This window comes from Pelodiscus sinensis, chromosome 21 (assembly GCF_049634645.1).
Source record: "Pelodiscus sinensis isolate JC-2024 chromosome 21, ASM4963464v1, whole genome shotgun sequence".
Lineage (NCBI taxonomy): Eukaryota > Metazoa > Chordata > Testudines > Trionychidae > Pelodiscus > Pelodiscus sinensis.
This window is the reverse complement of record NC_134731.1, coordinates 4,625,438-4,647,431: the sequence shown is the minus strand read 5'-3', so window position 1 is coordinate 4,647,431 and position 21,994 is coordinate 4,625,438. Positions and strand designations below refer to the sequence as shown.

General features: G+C 47.6%; 1 protein-coding gene across 9 annotated transcripts in view; it reads right to left on the bottom strand.

Annotated features, from left to right (window-relative positions):
- Nucleotides 1-21,987, bottom strand: part of RPH3AL (rabphilin 3A like (without C2 domains)) — a 99,798-nt gene extending 77,811 nt beyond the window's left edge. The window contains exons 1-2 of one of the 9 annotated variants that reach the window (XM_075904669.1): nucleotides 16,317-16,385; nucleotides 2,888-3,029 (exon numbers count right to left, since the gene is read on the bottom strand). The gene's annotated coding sequence lies outside the window, so the exon portion shown is untranslated. Of the gene's footprint in view, nucleotides 1-2,887; nucleotides 3,030-15,693; nucleotides 15,790-15,926; nucleotides 15,948-16,073; nucleotides 16,190-16,214; nucleotides 16,236-16,316; nucleotides 16,460-17,844; nucleotides 18,024-21,966 lie in introns of those variants that run through there. The other 8 variants (XM_006138670.4, XM_025179275.2, XM_075904668.1 and 5 more) reach the window with 8 other exon arrangements.
- Nucleotides 21,988-21,994: the final 7 nt, after the last annotated feature.

Sequence of the window (21,994 nt, the reverse complement as noted above, 5' to 3'; positions counted from 1 at the left end):
AGCTTATTCTACATGAGAACTGTGGGGCTCCCTGTGTGATCTTTCAAGACCCATCAGTTACTCCAAGACCTAGCAACACTTAACACTCACATATACATCACCCACCTCTTTGGGCCAGAGAGAAAAGACTTTGTGGCATGCGCGGATGGAAAAACCTGGGCTATCCCAGGCCAAAATCTGTGGTTGAGTGCAGTGCAACCTTTTGCTCCACACATTTAAAAACTGACCATTGCTATGGTTTCTGGGCACTCTTAGCAAGCTCCACTGTCTCTAAGGGTATCTCAGCACTTCATTGCAAACCTGAGTCTCTAAAAGTCCCGCAGCACAGTTGCGACTGGTATTTGTTAGCTGACTGTCTCACAGGGCTCAGGCTGTGCAGCTATAAATTGTAACATAGATGTTGCTGGAGCTCCAGCTTTGAGGCCCATCCCTCTCACGGGCAGAATTTTATTACTGTGTGTGCTTCCAACTCCATGTTTGAGCATCCACATTACATCATAAGCCTGGGTTTACAATTGCTGGACCTGGATCTCACAGTCATGCTAACCATTTCTGACCACTTATTTTTCACATGGTTTTTCCAAATCCTCTCATTTGTGTTCAGTTAATTTCATTAAACTAAGCTCCATCTAAGCAGCCAGAAAACAAGATCAACCTGACGCAATTCACCTTGCAGCATTACTGGAACATTTTCAGTAATGGTTTAATTAGTCACAGATCTTAGTCACTTGAGCATTGTGCTGTACACATCAGCTCAGCACCGCTGCACCCCTCTCCCCCCCCAACACACACACACACACACGCTGTACCTCCTAAGTAACCAGCAGGAAATGCATCAGACTCCAAAAATCAAGGAAGAGTTCCTCTGAATTTTAGAAAAATCAGCGTACTCGTCTCCCATGCAAAAGGCGTGAGTAGAATGGAACCAGAAATGGAAACATGCATCTCCCAAAGACACAAAAGGGTTGCATAAAAGACTGCTGGGGGCAGAGGATGAATTCATACTGAAATGGGATGAGGCTTTATATAGCAAATATACTAAACGAATTAATGGGGATCAAGCAGACTTGGTCTAGTTTAAATACGGAGGAAATAACTGTAGGATTGAAGAAGTGATCAGCCAATTGATCACAAAATGATTTGCTTTTGGATTCTGTTTCTTCCTTTTGGAACTGAGGATTGTCTCTAACTCAAGGATCTGGAAATCCCTCTATAGGCCAGTTCCACAACACTACATGCAAGCTGCCAAATTCACATAGCAAAGCTCTTTTACCATGTGTAAATAAGAAAGCCACCAATCTGCTCGGCTTTGGTGTGATTCACAGTTTACAAGCCTAGAAAACATGATGTGAATAGTAAAAGTCTAATTAATAAATATTTTAAATTACAGGAGTCCAGGGCAGAAGTCAAAAAATGTGCATGTAACTGCAGTTGCCATGACCACACATGCAGATGAGGTGTTTGCACATACAAATAATTAAACTGCTCATTGGGCCTGCAAATATCTAACTAATTTGTTCAACCATGATAGCTGCCCATGTAAATTAACCACACACAATTCAGATGGGATCCTAGACTCCCAGGCCAGATCCGCAGCTAGTGTAAATCATCACTGCGCCATAATGCAGCAAAAAGAGCCTATGCCAGCCGAGGGACCTGCCTGGTTGAGTTTTGGAAGCTGGGACCTTAAAGTGTTGTGTACATGCAGCAAGCCCTGCTTCTGCTCTGCTCTCACTGAAATGCTACATAAATGCTACTAGAATCACATGGTGAGCAGCCCTGAGTACAGAGGAAAGTGGATGGCCCAAGATAATGGGTTAGTTTTAAACATTCAAAGTCTGCAGGTGATATTGGAATCTGTAGCTGTAGCTACAGCCCTTCACTGGACAAGAGGCAGTACAACCTTTCAAGTTCTGGTTATCTGCTTTGGTGAGTCACAGAGCCCAGAACTCTACTGTTCGTGTAAAGAGAAACTGGCAGAAGCAGCCTGGACGATGCAGCTAATCAAGGACTCAATCCTGTGAAATCATGCTCCTGGGAGAAGATCTTACTTATACATGCAACTTCAACAAAGCCACTCTAGCAAGTGAGCAGGCTCCAGGCCTGGACTGTATGAGCACATGCGGCAGGTGAATGTTTTCAAAACATACATGAGATACGTCCAGCGTTCCATTTTTCCTTCTTCCAGGGGTTGATCCTACTAGGTGATGAGCACTCCATCTCCAATTCAGCAGAAAGACTTGACCATGAGATGCATTAGAATTAATTATGCGTTTGAATTAATGCACTCAAGGGCTCTGCTGGATCAGGGCTAGAATACTCAACTCCCTGCAGCACCAAGCCCTCCTACATTGCTTTGGATTTTATTGTTGGTGACAGATCTCTGCTTTGTGAACAAATATAGGATGAATAATAATAAATCAGTCAGGAAAATCTGTGGAGCAATGTGGTAGTTGTGAGGAGCTCCAGACTTCTCCTTCTGTCACTGCTTTTCCCACCATATGCTCTGGGAACCATCTCTACTTGTTTTTCTCCTTTACAAACTCTCAGTCACACAGAGGCACGGCCAAGTGATCTAAAGTGAAACCCACCAGGAAATGAATTACTACACTGTCAGCAGGCTTTGAAGGTGTCCATGCTACTTCACTGCGCACAGCAGTATACTTCCCATTAATACGAGTAACTGGCCTGCACGGTGTGGCTTTCTGTGCAGAAGGAACATGCTCAGGTGTTCAGGGAACCAACAAGAAACAGCAGGCAATTCGGGAGAGCCCATGGGGAAACAGACAAACAGCAAAGCAGGGCATTTAGATTACTAAGATCTTCTTTCTCTACATACAAGAAAGAACGATCAGCTCAGAATGAGAAGACCCACGGCGAGACTCACCATGCCCACCGAAAAGATTGCACGGCTCCTCAGCTGCCGGCTCCCACAGGCAGGGATGGCATCCTCAGCTGTCCGACGAGGCAACTGTTGTGTAGTCCAGGGTAACATGAGGTGCACACTAGACAACTTGCATTACTCAGCCCTTAAATAAATATGTGGCAGCAATCAGTGAACTGTACAGCTGGAGCTAAACAAAGGCCTGGATTTGCAGCCATGACGGAGCTGGACTACAGATACTAATCAGGAATCATTAAGGTCTTGTCTACATACAGCAGTGGTACTGCTTTAACTATACCAGTGCACTGAAACCAATACAAACCCCTCCTCGCCCCCACCCCCAAGCATAGGCACAAGTACACTGTTATCAAGGTGCTGGTTTCCAACATCTTTATCTTGGTGTAACTGCATCTGTATTAGGGGGTGCACTGACATAACTATCCATTAAAAAAATACCCCACCCCTCACTGAAATGGTTATTCTGATACAACAACTGCATGTCAAGCACAAAGTGGAGAGGCATTTCTCTCCAGTGCACAGCAGGGGGAGACCCTTCTCCCCCCCCCCAGATAATTTCATTCACCAGAAGGACGGCAGTCATCACACCTGACAAATTACTAAGAGGCACTGATGGGACCAAAATTGCTCCCCACCTCTCCTTCCTCGTCTAATGGCCCACCATAGCCCAGTACTAATGGAATAGATCCTATGTATTCTGTTGGACTCATCAGCCCTTTATTAGCAGTTCCTGTGTCTCATTACTTTCCAGCGGGTTACTTTCCAGCACTCTCATATCCCTTCCAATCACCAAGGAAGCCAGCAGTACCCATGCGGGATGAAGGTTCAAGCTAGGGATGTTAAATATCTGTTAACTGAATAGTCGCGTAACTTCATGAATTCTTACTGGTTAGTTGACTATTCTATACTCCTCGGGGGTGGGGGCGGCAGCTGCACAGGGTGCCAGGCAGGAGCTAGACCATGAAGGGAGCCAGTTTAAAAACCAGCTCCTCTTGCAGACCTGCTGCTTGTCACCCTGTGCTGCCTCTGATAAAGAGGCAGCAGTGCGAGGTGGCAGCAGCTCCTGTCCGGAAGGGGGGAGGAGAGGGGGAAAAGAGGGATAGTCTGAGCTCCCAGAACCAGCACAAACTGGAACAGAGCCGGGCTGCCTGCCCACCCAGTTCCTAATACACTTTAAATGCAGAGTCAGTGAGGGTAGGTCCCAGACCCGGTGTGAGCCAGAACTGAGCTGGGCTGCTGGCCAGCCTGCTAAAAAAAATGTACTGGTGTTGCAGGGGGGAGGGGAGGGGAGAAGAAGGGAAATGCATATAGTCTATAGCATTAACCTATAGGCTTCTATTTATCAGTTAATCGACTACACTATTACATCCCTAGTTCAAGCACACAGCTGAGGATATAATATGCTGCAACCCATTGTTTCAGCTGACCGGAGAACAAACGAACGAGCAAGCACACACACTTTGGATTGGTCATTTTCAAGATATTCCCACAACAGATACTGAAATTAACAAATATGAACAGAAGGCTGTGGTCCAACAAACACACCAAGGCAAGAGAACATTCTGATACAGACAGTGAGTAAGCTGGCTTGGCTTACGTACACTCTGCCTTAATGGGGAGAAGATTAGGGAGAGAAAGAGTTGTAAATAGAGAAAGAAAGACCCTTCCACAACCCTGTCTGTTTTGTCTATTTTGACTCTTAAGTTCTTTAAGGCAAGACTGTCTCAGAGAGGCCACGATCCCATATGGGATCCCTTGACACCATAGACTGTAATACAATAACATGAACGAAACAAGAGCAAAAGCCACCTTCTAATGACATTAGGGCCATGTTTTCACTAAACAGAAGATCGATGCTGCCGGATCAAGCTTCCAAAGTTCAATTTAGTGGTTCTAGTTAAGACCCACTAAATCAAACTCACGAGGGTGCCCGCCCTCCCACCTCTCCCCCATCAGCAGCCAGTACTGCTGCTTCTGCAAGGAGTAAGGGAAGTCAACAGGAGCATTTGCTCCCATCAACCTTCTGTTATGGGGACAGTGGGGGAAACTAAAAACAAGGTACCTCAACTCCAGCTACGACTCCTGTGGCAACAGGAGCAGGAGCTAGCAGCCCCGCAAGCTTGGGAATGTTCCAGTCAGGCTGGAGCGGTTTCCCAGGATCTTGCTTAATCAGTAAACCAAGTACAGGCAGTCCCCGAGTTACGCGGACCCGACTTATGTCGGATCCGCAGTTACGAACGGGGTTTGCTGCTCGTCTCCCTGGTCTGCTGGTAACCAGCAGACCAGGGAGACGGGCAGCAAAGCCGCGGAACACGCGGGCAGCGGACAGCCCAGACGCGCCGTGGCTGTCCCGCTGCCGGCGTCCTCAGAGGCTTTGCTCCGCTTTGCTCCCCGTCTCCCTGGAGACCAGCAGACCAGGGAGACGGGGAGCAAAGCCGTAGAGCATGCCGGCAGCAGGACAGCCGCGGCACATCTGGGCTGTCCCGCTGCCCCCGTGCTCTACGGCTTTGCTCCGGACGCCTGTGGTACAGCAGCTGGGGCGCTGCCGATTGGTCCTGTAGCGCCGCTCTGGGCACTACTGGACCAACCCGGCAGCACCCCATCTGCTCTGCCCCAGGCGTCCTGATTCAGCCCCTGCTGGTCAGTTTCAGCAGCGGCTGAATCAGGACGCCTGGGGCAGAGCAGCTTGGGTGCTGCTGGATTGGTCCAGTAGCACCGAGGAGCGGCGCTACTGGAGCAACCCAGCAGCACCCAAGCTGCTCTGCCCCAGGCGTCCCCAAGTCAGCCGCTGCTGAAACTGACCAGCGCTGACTACAGGAAGCCCGAGGCAGAGTTGCTCTGCCCCGGGCTTCCTGGAATCAGCCACTGATCAGTTTCAGCAGCAGCTGACTTGGGGACGCCTGGGGTTCTTAAGTTGAATCTGTATGTAAGAACTGGCGTCCAGATTCAGCCTGTTGAAACTGATCAGCGGCTGATTCCAGGAAGCCTGGGGCAGAGCAACTCTGCCTCGGGCTTCCTGTAGTCAGCCGCTGGTCAGTTTCAGCAGCGGCTGAATCTGGATGCCAGTTCCGACTTACATACAGATTCAACTTAAGAACAAACCTACAGTCCCTATCTTGTACGTAACCCGGGGACTGCCTGTAAATCTAAGGTTTAACCAGTTAACTGATTAGCTGGGATTTTAGATCCCTGCTCCCCAGGTAATTAGGCATGAAGGCAGAGCCTGGCTGCAATGCTGCTTGTAGCCAACCATCAGTACAGCAAACGTCACAGTTTCATCTTAAGGCCACATAAAAAAAAATGAGGGTTACAGTCAAGATGCTCTTTCTTCTGAAATAGCTGAGTCCCTCCGACCATATCTCAGACTGGCCCATTCTATAGAACAGTGGCAACAGGTGGCACAGGACTGTATTTTGGATCCATGGGATATTTCTGGGCAGACAGTGCTGATTTGCATCCCCTAGCGTCTCCAGATCAGCTCTCGCATGTCCCTTCTTCATTACAACAGGATAGTGTCATCATGGACAGCTGAACTTCAGTTTTCATCACTGGGATTTCTGGAGCTCGCCATCCTGGCCCTGTAAAGCTCAAGAACAAACAGTGTGGCATCTGTTCTTAATGAACTGGAACCAGCCTGCCTACCTGCTCTGAGAAAACAAGGTGGCTTTAGTGCCTGCTGCTAGGCTATTCACGTCAAAAGTGTGTCAGCTCTGCTTTCTGAGACAACCCAATCACACAGAAACTTCTAGAATGACCACAGGCTAAGGATATTGGACCAGGACTATGTCAAGTCATGGGGGAGAGGAGGCAATGAGTCAGGCTGTCAGGTTACTAGGCTCAGGGCTGGGAAGAAACATTATCTAGAAGGGAGACAAAGCATGAGAAGTCAGAGGATCCCTGTGTTCTAGTCCCAGCTCTGCAACAATAAGATTTTAAAGCAGGGACTGCTACACAGGACTTCCTGGTTCTAGTTTCAACTCAGTTGCGTGACTCTGCACTGTCGACATAGGTCATTTTGTATCGCAGTGAAAACAGGCACTAGTAGATTGGGAGAACTCAGCTAAATTTGTAAAATGCTTGAAAATCTTTGGAGAACAAGATTATTATTTCAACCAGCATATTATCCATTGAACAACAGAGAGCCCCATTCTAAAAAACAGAATTCTTTCCATGCAGGACCAGTCTGAGTTTTCAAAGTGCAGTTACTAAAAAGATTAAAGGACTGGGGAGATTTGCTTCTTGCCCTGGATTGTTGGCAGACACAGTGAGAATATCTGGATCTCACTGATGCTATGCAACGCCTGATCTCACAGTCTTTCCACGTCAATAAGAGCCATTGTTTGCTTGAAGAGCTGCAAATCGGGTAGGTTTCATGCCCAAAGCATGTGTACATGACAGGCCAATATTCATTCATCTGATCTATTTTACAGGTCTGCATTTGACACCTGTTTTGTCATAGGGTTACCATATTTCAACTTTCAAAAAAAGTGACACTCCTGAGAGGGAGTGTATCTGTATCTACCAACTCACTTTATATTAAAGTGTGTTCTTTCTTCTCTTTTCCTCTCCATCTATCTATCTATCTATGTTGTGTGTGATCAAAAAGGCTGAGTGTGGTTCCTTTTATACAATCTACAGTTCTTTGTAATGCATACACCTTGTTTCAGAACAAACACTAATTAGTGTTCAGAAGGGTGCAGCGACTTGCCCAAGGTCACACAGGGAGCCAGTGGCACCAGAGCCAAAGAGAACTTAGGAAGAACTGCTGTAACAAACAATTAATTTTCCCCAATTTACATTGATCATCGATCAAAGGACAAACTGGGAACATTCTTCAGGGCATGAGGGTCAAACTGGTGAGTGCTGCTGTGAGAGACAGTCATTCTAAGCTTCCATTCCCCTTATGTAACACGATCCATCCTTCTAAGCTAATTGCTTTACAGAGAACAAACAACCCTTTTACTAAAAAGTTACTCTGATCCTTTCAGCTGTCAGACGACTACTCTTCCGTAGAAGTGTTGTTTTGTTTTTTTCATAAAGAGAGATAGTTCAATCACTAACCTAAAAGAAACCCACCCTGCCCATCAGAAAATGTAATTAAGCTGGAACAAATTTTTAAAAAGCTATCAAACTTCCTGGCCAATAAATCTCTCTCACCACCTATAAAAACCAACTGCTCACTCTGATCCACTATTTCAGTTCTAGCTCTCTCTCTTTGTGTTCCCTTCCATAACCTGGATCAGCCTCCAGTGGCATTTAAAACATTTCATAGCATGACTTTATGAGCCCAGTTTGATAACCCCAAGTCTAGCTCCCACACTTTTGCTGAACAGAATTCTGATCTATTTTGGTTTGAACTGAACCCTTTGAAGTAATCCAAAGTGACTTCTCAGAGCGGTTGCATCTGAAGCTAAGAAGCACACTGATTTTTTGCATTAAGAAAAGGTGAAATTTTGCCAGTAGGATCTCACTTTGGCCCACTGCATTGAGACATTCAATAATCACACTAAGACAGGAGTGGGCAACAACACGGAAGTGGCTCACCACCGCTATATTTACCTGCATGGCCACAGACCCCGGCGATTGTAGCTCCCACTGGCTGTGGATCGCTGTTTCCAGCCAATGGGAGCTGCAGGAAACCACGTCCCAGTCCTCACCGCTTCCAGCCGCTACCATTGGCCGGGAATGGCGAACTGTGGCCAACAGGAGCTGTGATTGCTAGTACCTGTGGCTGTCCGTGTAAAGACAGAGATGGGGGCTCACCAGGAGTTAACCCTGGTGGACCAGAACCAGCCCATGGGCCAGTATTTGCCCACCCCTGCACTAAGATATCAAATCACAACAACACAACCTCATCATCACAATGCAATAAGAGGACACCATAGCATACTGGAATGCCATTTAGCAAGCATTCAGTTCTGCGAGGCTGCATTTCAGCACCCTACCAATTGCGGTCTACTGGACAGACCCAAGAACTGCTCAAGTGTGTCATATGCCCTGTATTGTTAGCAGAGATTCACTTGGATTTAATTTGTTGAGAAGAACCTTTGTTTTTAGAGCATGAAGACTCAAGGGTGATCTTGAGTTCAACCATCAAGCAGTCTAACTTGGCCATGTCATGATTATGATTATAAGGGTTAGCCAGCAGCCTAGGGACTAAGGGGTTAACTACACCTAGCCAGGTGGAGTGGCCAATAGGAATGTAGGTAGGACTTTCAAACTGGGACAAAGAAATTTGGTTTTTCCCTCCCCCCTCTCTGAGAATTTCCCTCCAGCTTTGAGGGAGACAGACATGTCTCTGTCTCCAAGAACCAATTCTTCACTTTCTGTAAGTAGGGTAAAATTTAGATAAATTTTAAATAAATAAAGGGATCTGCTGTCTGTGCACTTTTAAAAACATGTTTTGGTTTTCCTTTGTAACCAAGTTCTAGGCCCATGGTCTAGTTTCTCCATGAGTATTACCTTGTTACTTTTTCATCTGGTCATTATACTTGCAACAGGAATATTGTGGTGATAATAAAAGGTTTTGCTCTTTTCTTTTTATTAACCTGGTATTGGTTAATTGTGTCCCGGTTTTACTTTAGGGGTGAGATTTCCCAAATGATCTCTCCCCTGGTTTCTTATTATTACTTGGGTGGTGGCAGCGGAGATTTTATTCCCAAAATCTAGGTTGTTAAGATTTTGGGGGGAAGTTTTATACCAAAGCCTGGTAAATAAGGTTTTGGGGTACTTTTGCTGGCCCCCACTTCTGCATTTTTCGTGCCAGAGTGGGGAACGAGCCATGACAGGCCACTACAGTACATTAAAAGGCTGAGCCCAATCCCATTAAAACCACTGAGAATTTTGCCACTGACTTCAGCTACCATGGGAACCCAATGCAGCAGAACTAAAGTAAGGCAATGAGCAACATCACTGTTATTGTTGAGTAATTGGAATGGTTTGTCCTTACTGATAGCAGAAATACTACTTCAGTTGGATATCCGCAAACATCACTGGCCATGTACTAGTTTATATTAAATATTCTACTCACTCCACAACTTGCTTAAGATAGTTGGGCTTTAGTCCAAGTCATTGATTCGATGGACTAATAAAACAATCACACACGTACACGGTCTCTGTGACGATTCACTTTTCAAAGCCAGATTACACATCCACTCTGCTGTGGATAAAGGACCTGCAATTTTTCTCCCTAATTGCAACGATTTGATACGGGTGGAAAAACTAGTAATTTTACAAGCAATCAGGATATGGGAATTAATCACAAACCTCCCATCAGAGGTGTCAGCCTGTTGCATGCATCAGATTTCATACTGAACTGTAGGTTGTCATGGCAACCCTATTTCAAAAGAGGACAAGTACATTGCTACCTTTACTTCATTTTACATTCACAATGCAGGCAGCTAAGATTAAAGGCAACAGTGGGAACAGTTAAGCAAATTAAGGCTTGATCTAGCAATGCTTATTCACATTAATCCTCCAACTCTGATCTAGGAGTTCTACTCATGAGAGCAAGGATTTCAAGAATAGGTCTTTATCTTAAATTGATATTTAAAATATTATAATATTAAAAACTTTTATATCTCCATGTAAAATATACACAACCTGAACTAATATTCATCATACACACATACCCATAATAAGCACATAACAAATGGTACTGAGACAAACTACTTATAGTAAAATTACTCATATGTTCATAAAGGACCAGTATTACGAATTCACAATTCCATATTGGCACGGATCCAAAACAAAAAATTAGGCTGAATTTATAATAAAACTCTGACTTACCACAGTAGTCTCCAACCTTATTAAGCACAAGATCGCTGTTTGAATTCAAGTGCAACACAGGATCTACCTCAAACCCAAATACCCTGCCCCATCTCCTTCCTCTCCAAGGCCCCACCCCACCTTTACTCACTTTGACCAGGCTGGGGCAGGAGGGTGGAATGCAGGCCAAGGGGTCTTGGAGTGTGGGAGTGGTTCTGGACTGAGCCTGGGGGAGAGAGTAATGATGCAGAAAGGGGTTCAGGTCTGGGGTAGGGGTTCAGGATGTGGACTCTGACGGGGCAATATTTCCTTCCGGTGATGACACAGTGAGGCTAAAGCAGGCTCACCCCTGCCCTGGTCATGTGCCACTCCCGAAAGCTGCCAGCATGTCCAGCAGCAGTTCTGGAGGGAGAGGCAGAGGGCTCTGCACACTGCCTCCTCCATTCACAGGCACCGCTCTCACAGCTCTCATTGGCTGTGGTTCTCAATTCCTGGCCAATAAGAGCTGCGTGGGCAGTTCCTGTAGGCAAGGACGTGTGTGGAGATCCCCTGCTCTACCTCCTCCAGGGGCCACATGGATGTGCCAGCCACTTCCAGGAGAGGTGCAAGTCCAGGACTGGAGGAAGACTGCCTTAATGCTGCTGTTCTGCTAGACTGTTAGCAGCAGTTTGGCTGCAGAAACCTCCAGGAGATTGAACCTGATTCCAGAAGGCTCACGGCCACTGCTCAGCACATGGATAGGGAAAAAAAAAAAAAGAGAGAGGGGATGAATTTTGTTACGTGCACCAATATTGAGATAATTTTGTTCACGACCAGCAGAAACAAAAAACCTTGATATATTATACATATTTTTTAAAAATTACCATTGGAATATTTATTCCAGCCATGGCAGGTTAGTCATTTTAGAACTCACTACTCAAAGAATTAAACTAAACATAAGAGAGAAATAAAAATTATGAAATGCACAAACCACTCAAACTTTTTTCAAAGTGTGCTATTTTAGGTAACACCACCACCACCACAAGTATGTGTTGGGTCAGGAGGTGAATGTGAAAGACAGAGGGCGTTTGTCTGGAAGAGAGACACAAACAGTGTGAGTGTGAGAAATTCAAACCGCCCCTTTAAGTATGTGTTCAGAATATCAGCAATCAGACATAGGAGCAACTGCCAGCAGGCTCCCTCCATCCCAGGCCCTGTCATGTCTCCGCTCTCTGTGGAGGTGGAGTACAAGGGTCAGGGGAGAGGAATATCCTGACCTCAGTGCCTCCCTCTTCTGTCTCCCCAGCCTGGCACAGCACGGCAGAGGACCGGAGCAGCACAGTAGTGCGGGGAGCAGCAGCTGAAGAGCCTGCACTTAATAGCCTCTCTACCAAACAAGTCAGGATCACTTGTCAGAGCCTTCAGGATCTACCAGTACATCCTGATCCACTGGCTGGTGACCAATGACTTACTGGGATTTGATTTCCAACTCCTTCGTAAGTTTTAACACCCTTTGTTAAACGCATTCACTTTTGTAGAGTTTAACTCTCTCATAGAACCATCTTTATTTTTCCATTGCTGGTTTTTTTTTTTTAATTTTCAAATTCTATTTTAATTAATATAATCTACACCCATTTATATAAATAAATGAGTCTGTGCTTTAGCTAAACAACCCAACACTCAACAAATGTACGGAAAATGTGGTTAATTAATCTGGGCTTTACACTATATCTGCCAAACAGTCCTCATATCTGTCTTGAATGCTTAGTGATCAAAAAAATATTACAGCAATTCATTCCTTCTGTACTCAGCAACATGTTATAGATTTACCCTGGGAAATGAGAATTCAAGAGCACCCAGACATGCTGAAACCCTCCAAGCATTAAGGAATGTTTATTATCTATATTGCTGAAGTACATCCAGGAGGCCCCATCTGAGACCAGGGCCCTGTATATACTCAGAGTAAGAGACACCACCTCCCTCAAAGAGCTTGCATTTTAAACAGGCAAGTCAAGAGTGAGTGGAATCAGAGTTATAGAAAGAAGAAAGGACTTCTCCAAGGTCATCCAGCAGCTCAGTTGCAAAGCTTGCCCCTCAGGGCACAGCCTATATTTACTGGAAGATCAATGCTCTGGAGATTGATCATCTGGCATTCAACATAACAGGTCTAGGATTAGGGATATCAACAAGTAGTCGACTACACGATTAAATGATAAGCCTAGGTTTATCGGTTAATCTAGTCGACTATTCGTATCCCCCCCCCCTTGCTGCCTCTGTATCAGAGGCAGCAGGGGAGGAAGCAAGAGTGGGTGTTGGGGCGAGCCTGCTTAAAAGCTGGCTCCCCACAGCACCCGTGCCACCTGTCCCTCCCTCCCTCCCTCCACACTGCTGCCTTTGATAGAGGCAGCAGCACAGTGGGCGGGGGGGAGGGGTTGAGGAGGCTGCTTTGCGGCAGCAGCCCCTTTCCACAGGGATCCAATCTCCCAGTGGACAAAGGCTGCACATCCCATGGAGCAGCCTTTGTCCACAAGCTTGGGCCCAATGTGGACAGAGGCTGGTCCCCAGTGTTAGCCCCTATCCATGGGGGGGGGAGAGGGGTCCAAGCTCCCTGTGGACAGTGGCTGGAGCAGCCTCTATCCGCAGGGAGCTCGGAACCCCCGCACAGACAGGGGCTGCTGCCAGAACAGCCTCTGTGCACAGTGAGCCCAGGCCGCCACAGAGAGAGACTGCTTCACAGCAGCCTCTCCCCCGCAGCAGCCCCTGTCCACAGGGAGCTCGGACCCCCTGCAGACAGGAGCTGCTGCCACCCCGCGCTGCTGCCTCTGTATGTGCGGGGTGGAGCTAATCTGTGGGGGGAGCTGTTTTTAAAATGGATCCCCTTGCGGACTGGCTCTCGCCTGGCACCCATGCTGCTACCTCTGATATGGAGGCAGCTGCGTAGGGTGGCAGGGGGCTCCCTGGGAGTGGGGACAGAGTGCACTGGCTGCCAGCCCTGTCCTTGGGGACTACAGAATAGTTGACTGACTGCTAAGAATTTATGCAGATAGTCGACTATTCTATTACCCTATCTAGTACAGGCCCGTAAATCAAACAGTTAGGGCAGCTGCCAGCAGCGTCCAATACACTTCCTTTTATGAGTAGTAAGGGAAGCCAACGGGAGCATTTGCTCCCATCAGCCTCCCACAGCATGGACACCACGAAGGCTCAGCTACAGGTAAGCCAACTTCAGCTACGCATTTCACACTGCTGGAGTTGCGTACTGTAAGCCAACCTTCCTGGTCTAGTGAAGACCAACCCTCCCAGTTTACAATCTACGGCCCTGATTCTACATGTTTCCAGCATCCAGACCAATCACTGCACCTTCATGAAGCCCCAATGAATGGAGCAAGGCCTGAAGTACACAAGAGAGACAATGGGTGGGGGGGAAAGGAGTGTTATTTCTCCCATTTACAAGCAGGAATTTAACAAAAGTATTAAAGCCAACATCGGAACGTCTGAGCCCATTTCTCTAGAGTCAAAATCTGTTCTCTAACCTACAAGCCAGTCAGTCAATCCTTTGGCATTTACATTTAAGAGACTGAAGAAACCTCAGGCAGAGTAATTCCTAGCAAGTCTAGACATCCAGTGCCCACAAAAGCTCATGATACCATCTATATGTTTTGTTAGTCTTTAAATGGCTACCAGACTATCTGTTGTTTTTTTAAGTTTATCCTGTACAGACTAACTCAGCTACCCCCTGAAGCTTCTGAAGTATAATAATAATAATCAGTTTCCTCCAAACTGAGTAGCAGCCTCCCTTGCCTTCATTCTGCATCTCCAACAGTCATTATAAGCTCTGACAGTTTATCCTCCAAACTTTAACCAAAATAATAAACATTTTAACCACTTCTCCACTCACACACACTTCTTAGTGTATATTGATAGCACAGTGCAAGTTTACATCTAGACTAGAAATGCTACAATCACAGTGTGGCAGCACAGACTCATCTTACAGCGGTCAAAGGGCTTCTTCCATTGCAGTAGTAAATACACTTCTCCGAGAGGCAGCAGCTAGGTTGACGGAAGAATCTTTTCATCAATCTACTGCTGTCTACACTAGAGCTTAGAGTGGCTTAACTATGTCTCTCGGGGATGTACATTATTCACCTCCTTGATGTAGCAGGTCGACCTAATTTTCGAATGTAGACGCGTCCTAAAAGGGTAGAGAAAAGACGGACTGACTAGACAGCTCACTGGGGAGAAGTTGACAGAAAGACAAGCGGTCAGTCACCTCTGCTACGTGTCTGTACAGCACAGAGCACAACAGATCTTGGCTGGGGTTGCCAGAGCTAATTGTAATGCAATGCACCTCAATCATAACAGCCAGTTCCCTGTAGGCCACAGAGCCCACACAATGGTTACATTCTGAGTTATTGTAGATCATACTCTTGCTCCTGTTTTCTATTACCCACTCCTCCCCCTCCTTCACACTTCTGATCCCATAGGGAACTATTAACTACAGTGCAGCATTAAGAATACACATCATCAAGAAATCCCTGCTACTGACATTTTGAAACAAGAACAACACTATTAACTGTGGTCTGTCTTGGGAGAAGTCTCCTGGGAGTCTGATTTCATAACAACCTGCCTAAGCACAACCTGTTGCCAAACTTGGCATCTAAGCAGAGCCAGCAATAGGCATAAAGTAATTGCTTACGGCCTTGAGCAGCTCGAGGGAGACACTTAAAGTGCTGTAAAGGGTCCCCAAAATATCCGTATTTAGAACCCCTAAACAGGCAAGCACCAGCACTATATCAGAAAAAGGGGGAGATATTAATAGAATGCAAATCTATCCACCTTTATTTCAAGGAAGTAGGAGAATATTTTACTTTAGCTTCAGTAACTACTCTGCCAATGCTTTTCATCCAGGATCACTTCTGGGTTAGACACACATCAGTGAGGCTTTAAAAAAAAAATAACCACAGTCCCACTTTCCCTCCTCCCACCTACAAACAATTTGATTGCCATAACACCAAACACTAAGGAGATCTCAGCATTGTACCAACCAACTTGAGAGGGATGTAGGGATTATCACCACATTGGACACCTTCAAACAGACTGATCCTCCTCGTCTCTAATCCTGAACTGCTTGTTGATCCTTTCTGGGGAAGAGGGTGGGAAAAGTCGACCAACTCTTTTGCTTACATCCACTTTAATAACATCCTGCATAAAACACCCCCCAGCCTCTCTCTGGTTTTGCTTCACCGTCGTCCCTAAAAAAGCTACCTCCTCGCCTCACCTACTCTGCTTGCTGCCGAGAGAGAGGCTCTCCAAAGCCGGCTGGCACGCCCTCAGCGGTTATTGCCCGGGGATGTTTTTCTTTCTGAATTACGAAGTACGAAAACTTCCTGCAAAAGCAGCTTGTGTCCGGGCCGCTCCCACTCACCCCATAACACCGAGTACTTTGCACTGGCAGATTTAAAGGCAACCACATTCCCCGTTCTCTGCAACCTCCTCTTGGGGGGCTGTCAGAAAAGTGCCCGCACCCCCGCGACCACGTCTAACAGGAGTTACAGCTAATCCTCACCACAGGGCTCTCTTTGCAAGCGTGGTTGCTGTGCTTGGCGCTCACTAATTGCTTAATTGAAGGCTGGAGGCTGCAAGGAACCACGTCCCCCTACCCGCTTACCGTGCACACGCGTTGGCCGCTACTCCACTTCCATGCTCCCCCGTTGCCCTCTAGCGACAGCTGCAAGGAACCAAGAGCCGCGAAAGCAGCGAGCTCGCGCCAGCCCGGCTCCCGCCCAGCCAATCAGAGCATCCCAACAGGAGGGCGGCCCCGGGACTGTGCAGAGCTGAGCGCACGAGCCCTGGCATTAACTGTTGTCTGGCGTGCGGGGGCTGGGAGCAGGGGTCACGCGTTACGAGGCGCGGGCAGATTTGCAGCCCCCCTGGGATAAATCTAAGCCATTTGCAGGGTGTACGCAACAGTGTCAGCACTGGAAATTGCATGCATGGCTCACCTGCAGAGAAACACCAACCCTGGCTGAGTTGGCAAAGTCCATCTGACTTGCTTGGTTTTCTCAAGTTGGGATACCTCGCCTGTTAATTGGAATCTGTTGCAAAGTGCCTCCCTTGTCTGCTTGAAATCTGCTTTCAAGTCCTTCCCATGAAGGGAGGCTTCATATAATCCTAGGGTTGGAAGAGACCTCAGGAGGTCACCAAGTCCATCCCCCCCTGCCAATAGGGTTGCCAGATGGTTTCAATAAAAATACCAGACACACTTGACATGACATCACAATTTACATTATATCTTATTTAGAAAATACCGGACGTTTATATTTTCTACATTTGTTTCCCGAACAGAAAGCTCAAATACTGGACTATCCGGTTCAAAAGCCGACATCTGGCAACCCTACCTGTCAAAGCAAGACCTACCCCAACAATCTTCCCAGCCAGGGCTTTGCCAAGCTTGGCCTTTAAAACCGCTAGGGATGGAGATTCCACCACCTCCTTCAGGAACCCATTCCAGTGCTTCACTGCCCTCCTATTAAAATAGTTTTTCCAGTGTCCCTGGTTTCCTCCACTGCTCAAGCCAATGCTGCTGAAGAGATTTCCTTGCAAAGGAGACTCTCCGCCCAAGTCTATGTGCCCAATGCAATGGCAGTGCTGCTTACTCAATAATGGGGGATGCAGAGCCTGCTGGTAGTCCTGGAAGCTGATGGAGATTTTACCATCACTGACTGATGGCTGAAATATGGTCTCACTCCTGTGTCTAAGGCACAAGCATCCACGTCACAAAAACATCTCCTATGTATTTGCTTAGCTGTGGTACATGCTTCTTTCATCACTCCATGAACCATTTCTGAAATTCTTTGCTTTGAACTAGCAGGGGGGAGGACAAATTCTAGGCACCCAAAATTACATATTGAACACAAAGGGTTTTTTCAGGCATGTTTTTCAGTCTGTCTTTTAACTCTCCTCTATTCCCTTGCCAATGGGTATGTGAGAATTTCTGGTTGAAAAGTCAACATTAATTCACACACAGATGCCTACCTATCCTTGGCTGCTCAGACAATCTCCACAGACCCTTCTCTTCTGTCTAAGGGAGGGGAACTGCCAACCTTTTCCTTTAACTGTCTTGCTCCAGGAGCAGCACTTCTCTGTCTCCTGCTGCCTTGGGACATATCTACCTAGGCATCAGTAGCAGAACTTACCTGATGCGCCCACCTAGGGATTCACTGCTCTCTGGGTCCCAGCAGCTTCAAGTCCCCAACTCCCATTGCTCCAGACTCCCTCTCTGCTCACGGATCATACATAAGGGAGCACTCAGTGGCAGGGTTGGTCTGCATCCTTAGGCTCCCTCAGGCTCTCACAGAAATCTGCCCACGTCCCCAGCCCTGCAGTGCGCAGAAAGGGAAAAACTTATCACAACAGTTCTTCATGCTGGTGCCAAAATCCCATTGACCCACAGCCAGGCCAGGAGAGTTGGCCTTCCCATGGCTGTTCAGAGGGAAATTCCCTTTCCCATCCACTGCCCTCACCCAGCTGAGGGATCTGCCATCAGAACAGACAGCACCCTCCTCAGTCTCCCTCCTGGCCCCCATCACTCTGCACCCTGTAAATCTGTTTCCTGATCTCCTTCATTCTGCCCCCATTTCATAGTGTCTCTGCTGCTCTTCCCAGCTCCTGCCACCAGTCCAGCCCGAGCCATGGAGCAGCACCCATTTTGACTCTGGGCATGGCTTCCTTCTGCCTCACTGAAAACAAAGGGAACCAGCCATAGCCAACTTTATGAATAGCAGCCTAACTTCCACATGTGGCTAGACTGCAAGGAAATAGTGGCCAATTGTTAGTTTCAGCCAGGCTGACAGTAACAGGAAAAAGCAAACATTCATGGACTGGTGCTTTCAGCACACTTTCAGGAGACAGATAAGAAAAACACCCCCATGTTGCAAGAGTCATGCTCACATGTGAGAGTTGGGTATATTGCATGGGGACATTCCCTAATGCCCCCTCTCCTGTCTCCCACTTAACCCCTGGAAGTTGGAGTAGTGGACTGAACACAGGGCTGGTCAGCCATTAGAACTTCTTTTTCCACTCTGCCACTAACCCACAAAGGGCACGTCTACGCAGCAGGGCAAAAATTGAATTAAGCTACACAACTTCAGCTACATCAATTGCAGAGCTGAAGTCAAAATAGCTTAATTCGGCTTTTGGCGCTGTCCACACAGCAGGAAGTCAAAGGAAGAACATTCTACCTCCAACTTCCCTTACTCCTCGTGAAATGAGAGTATTAGGAGTCAGAGTAAGAAGTCCTCCAGCTCGACATTATTTTGAAATAAAGGCTTGCTGTGTAGACGCATTCTTTGTTATTTCGGAATAACATCAGCTATTCTGCAAAAACGCTGCAGTATAGACATACCCTGCTTGGTCTATGTCTTTAGCTCCAATACCCTATTAAGACACTGCTATTTAGCACTGACAATACCTCTCCCCTGTAAAAGGACCAGTGCAATGCTTCAGTCCTTCCTGCTGAGTGTTTTAAGAGTGACTGATAAAAACTTCTTGTCACTTTCCTGCTGTTGGGGATCAACCACAATGCCTGACAGCATACACATTAGTTACCTAAGCTTCCCACTAGCCCCTTCATTGCTACCCTTCCCTCAAGAAGGCAAGGAAGGGCTTATTATCTCTTTAAAGAGGTGAAGAAATTGAGGCACCGAGAGGCTAGTGCAAAATAATACCCTAGAGTGCACTAAACACATTATTGCAACACATGATTATTGGTCCATGACTCCTAGATTAAGATGCTACTGACTCCTAAGTATTTGTGTGGGAAGAGAAAGTTGAGTAATTCCTAAATTCATGTGGCTTAGCCCAAGATGCTTAGGGAGAAAAAAAAAACCCATGTAAGGCAATGAGTTACAGACAGGAAGATCATTTACTTTTCTGCTAGGAAATCAGACATCATTTACAGGCCTTTATGGAGAAGAATTTCTGGCTCACATGGCAACTTCCGGATTGCCTCCTGACTTCTCCACATTGCATAAAAAACCATCCCTCTTGCTGACAGGCAGCTGCAAACAGGTACTTCCCTTCCCTCCCATCCAGCCAATTACTCAGCAGAGGAGAGACAAAACAGCCTTCCCAAAGTGCCTGTCAGCACCAGGCAGGCCACACGAAGGAGAGTGAACACCTGAAAGTTTGCCCTGGTCACTATAAATCTGCTAGGATGACCTCCAGCATTCAATCTTAGAGACCACAGCTACATGGACCAGGAGGATCTCTTCCCAAGAGCCCTGGAGGGGAGGGGAATCTGGGTAGCAAGATTCACCTAGTTGGTGAAGGGAACGATGAGGCTTAGGGTGGCAGAGGAACAGGGTCACTACTGGACAAGGGGGTCTGGAAGGTGTTAAGGGAGGCTGAGGTTTAACTAATCATGGTATATGAAAATGGAATCATGATTCTGTAAAAGGCATAAAACACCAGACTATTGAGCAAAGGCTGCAGGAGACCTCTGCAACTAGGACAGATAGCTGAAGGGTTACAGGCAGCACCAAGTTAGGATTAGGGTTAATCCTGCAAAGATCTAGGCACAGGCTTCAAAATACACCCCGTATGCGTGTTTGATGAACTTTACACACTCACATGACTTAAACTAAGTCCACATGTAAACATATGCAGGACCAGGACAGGACAACCAATACTTAGGCTGTGCGTGTTCTTCTACCACACACAATATCGGGATCTAGGAGCTCTTCTTAGCAAGAGTAATGATAGTATTTGAGCATCATTACCATGGAGAACTGTTAAAATAAAAGAAACCCTGGAATAAAACCTTCCAGGTAGGGTGAAAATACAGTAACTGTAACAATTTAATGACTGCTCCCGTTTACCATTTGCGTAGTTATTACTGCCACTAATACTAGCTAACAGCAGGATCACCCAGGGTCTGCTTTGGTGACTGTTAAATAGGGATTCAAGCAAAGGAATATTACTGGAGCGCTAATTGTGTGTCACCAGGCTGACCTAGAAATGCCTTTGCTGCATGCAGTGTCAGTTATCATAGCACCATGGGATACTTGCCCTGGAAGGGACCTCGAGAGGTCATTGAGTCCAGTCCCCAGCCCTCGGGGCAGGGCCAAGCACCACAGACCATCCCTGACAGGTCTCTATCCAACCTCTTCTTAAATGTCTCCAGGGATGGAGATTCCAAGACCTCCCGGTAATTCATTCCAGTGTTTGGCCACCCTGGCAGTGAGGAAGTTTTTCCTGATTTCCAGCCTGCTGCAGTTTAAACCCCTTGCTTCTTGTCCTGTCCTCAGAGGCCAAGGAGAACAAGTTTCCTCCCTCCTCCTTGTGACACCCTTTTGGGGGCTGAAACAAAAGACAGGATTATGCAGCACTTTAAAGACTAACAAGATGGTTTATTAGGTGATGAGCTTCCGTGGGCCAGACCCACTTCCTCAGATCAAATTGTGGAAGAAAAGCGGCACGACCACATATACCAAAGGGATACAACCAAAAAAAAAGTGAGTACATATAAAACAGACAAATCAGATTTTGAAGGGGGGGGGGGGGAAGGGAGGTTATTGTCTATGAGAGAATGCTGTTAGAGGTGATAATTGGGGACGCTATCTTTGTAATGGATAAGATAATTAGCTGCTGTCCTGTCCCCTCTCGGGCCCCCTTTCCCAGACTAAACAAACTCAGGTGCCTTCCCAGGCCAGGTTCTCCAGAGATCCCCCAGGGGCCCTGCCCCCCCCTTGCCCCCCAGGGGCCCTGCCCCCACCCCTCCCTCTATTCTCCAGAGATTCCCCAGAGGCCCTGCCCCCCCTTACCCCCCAGGGGCCCTGCCCCCACCCCTCCCTCTATTCTCCAGAGATCCCCCAGGGGCCCTGCCCCCCCTTACCCCCCAGGGGCCCTGCCCCCACCCCTCCCTCTATTCTCCAGAGATCCCCCAGGGGCCCTGCCCCCCCTTACCCCCCAGGGGCCCTGCCCCCACCCCTCCCTCTATTCTCCAGAGATTCCCCAGAGGCCCTGCCCCCCCTTACCCCCCAGGGGCCCTGCCCCCACCCCTCCCTCTATTCTCCAGAGATCCCCCAGGGGCCCTGCCCCCCCCTGTGCCCCCCCCTGTGCCCCATAGGCCCTGGCCCCCCTCCCCCTCTCATTTCTGTGGCTCTGCTCTGGACCTTCCTCAGTTTCTCCACGAGCTTGTGGCGGCCCCCCCCAGGCAAAGGGCCCCTGCCCCAGTTCTCTGGCGAGCTCCATGAGGGGCAGAGGCGGGGCAGCCCCAGTGCCGGGCGCTCGTGAGGGAGGGGCGGGGCCGAGCTTACCGCGGCCAGGCCGATCCGGCGGGCCCAG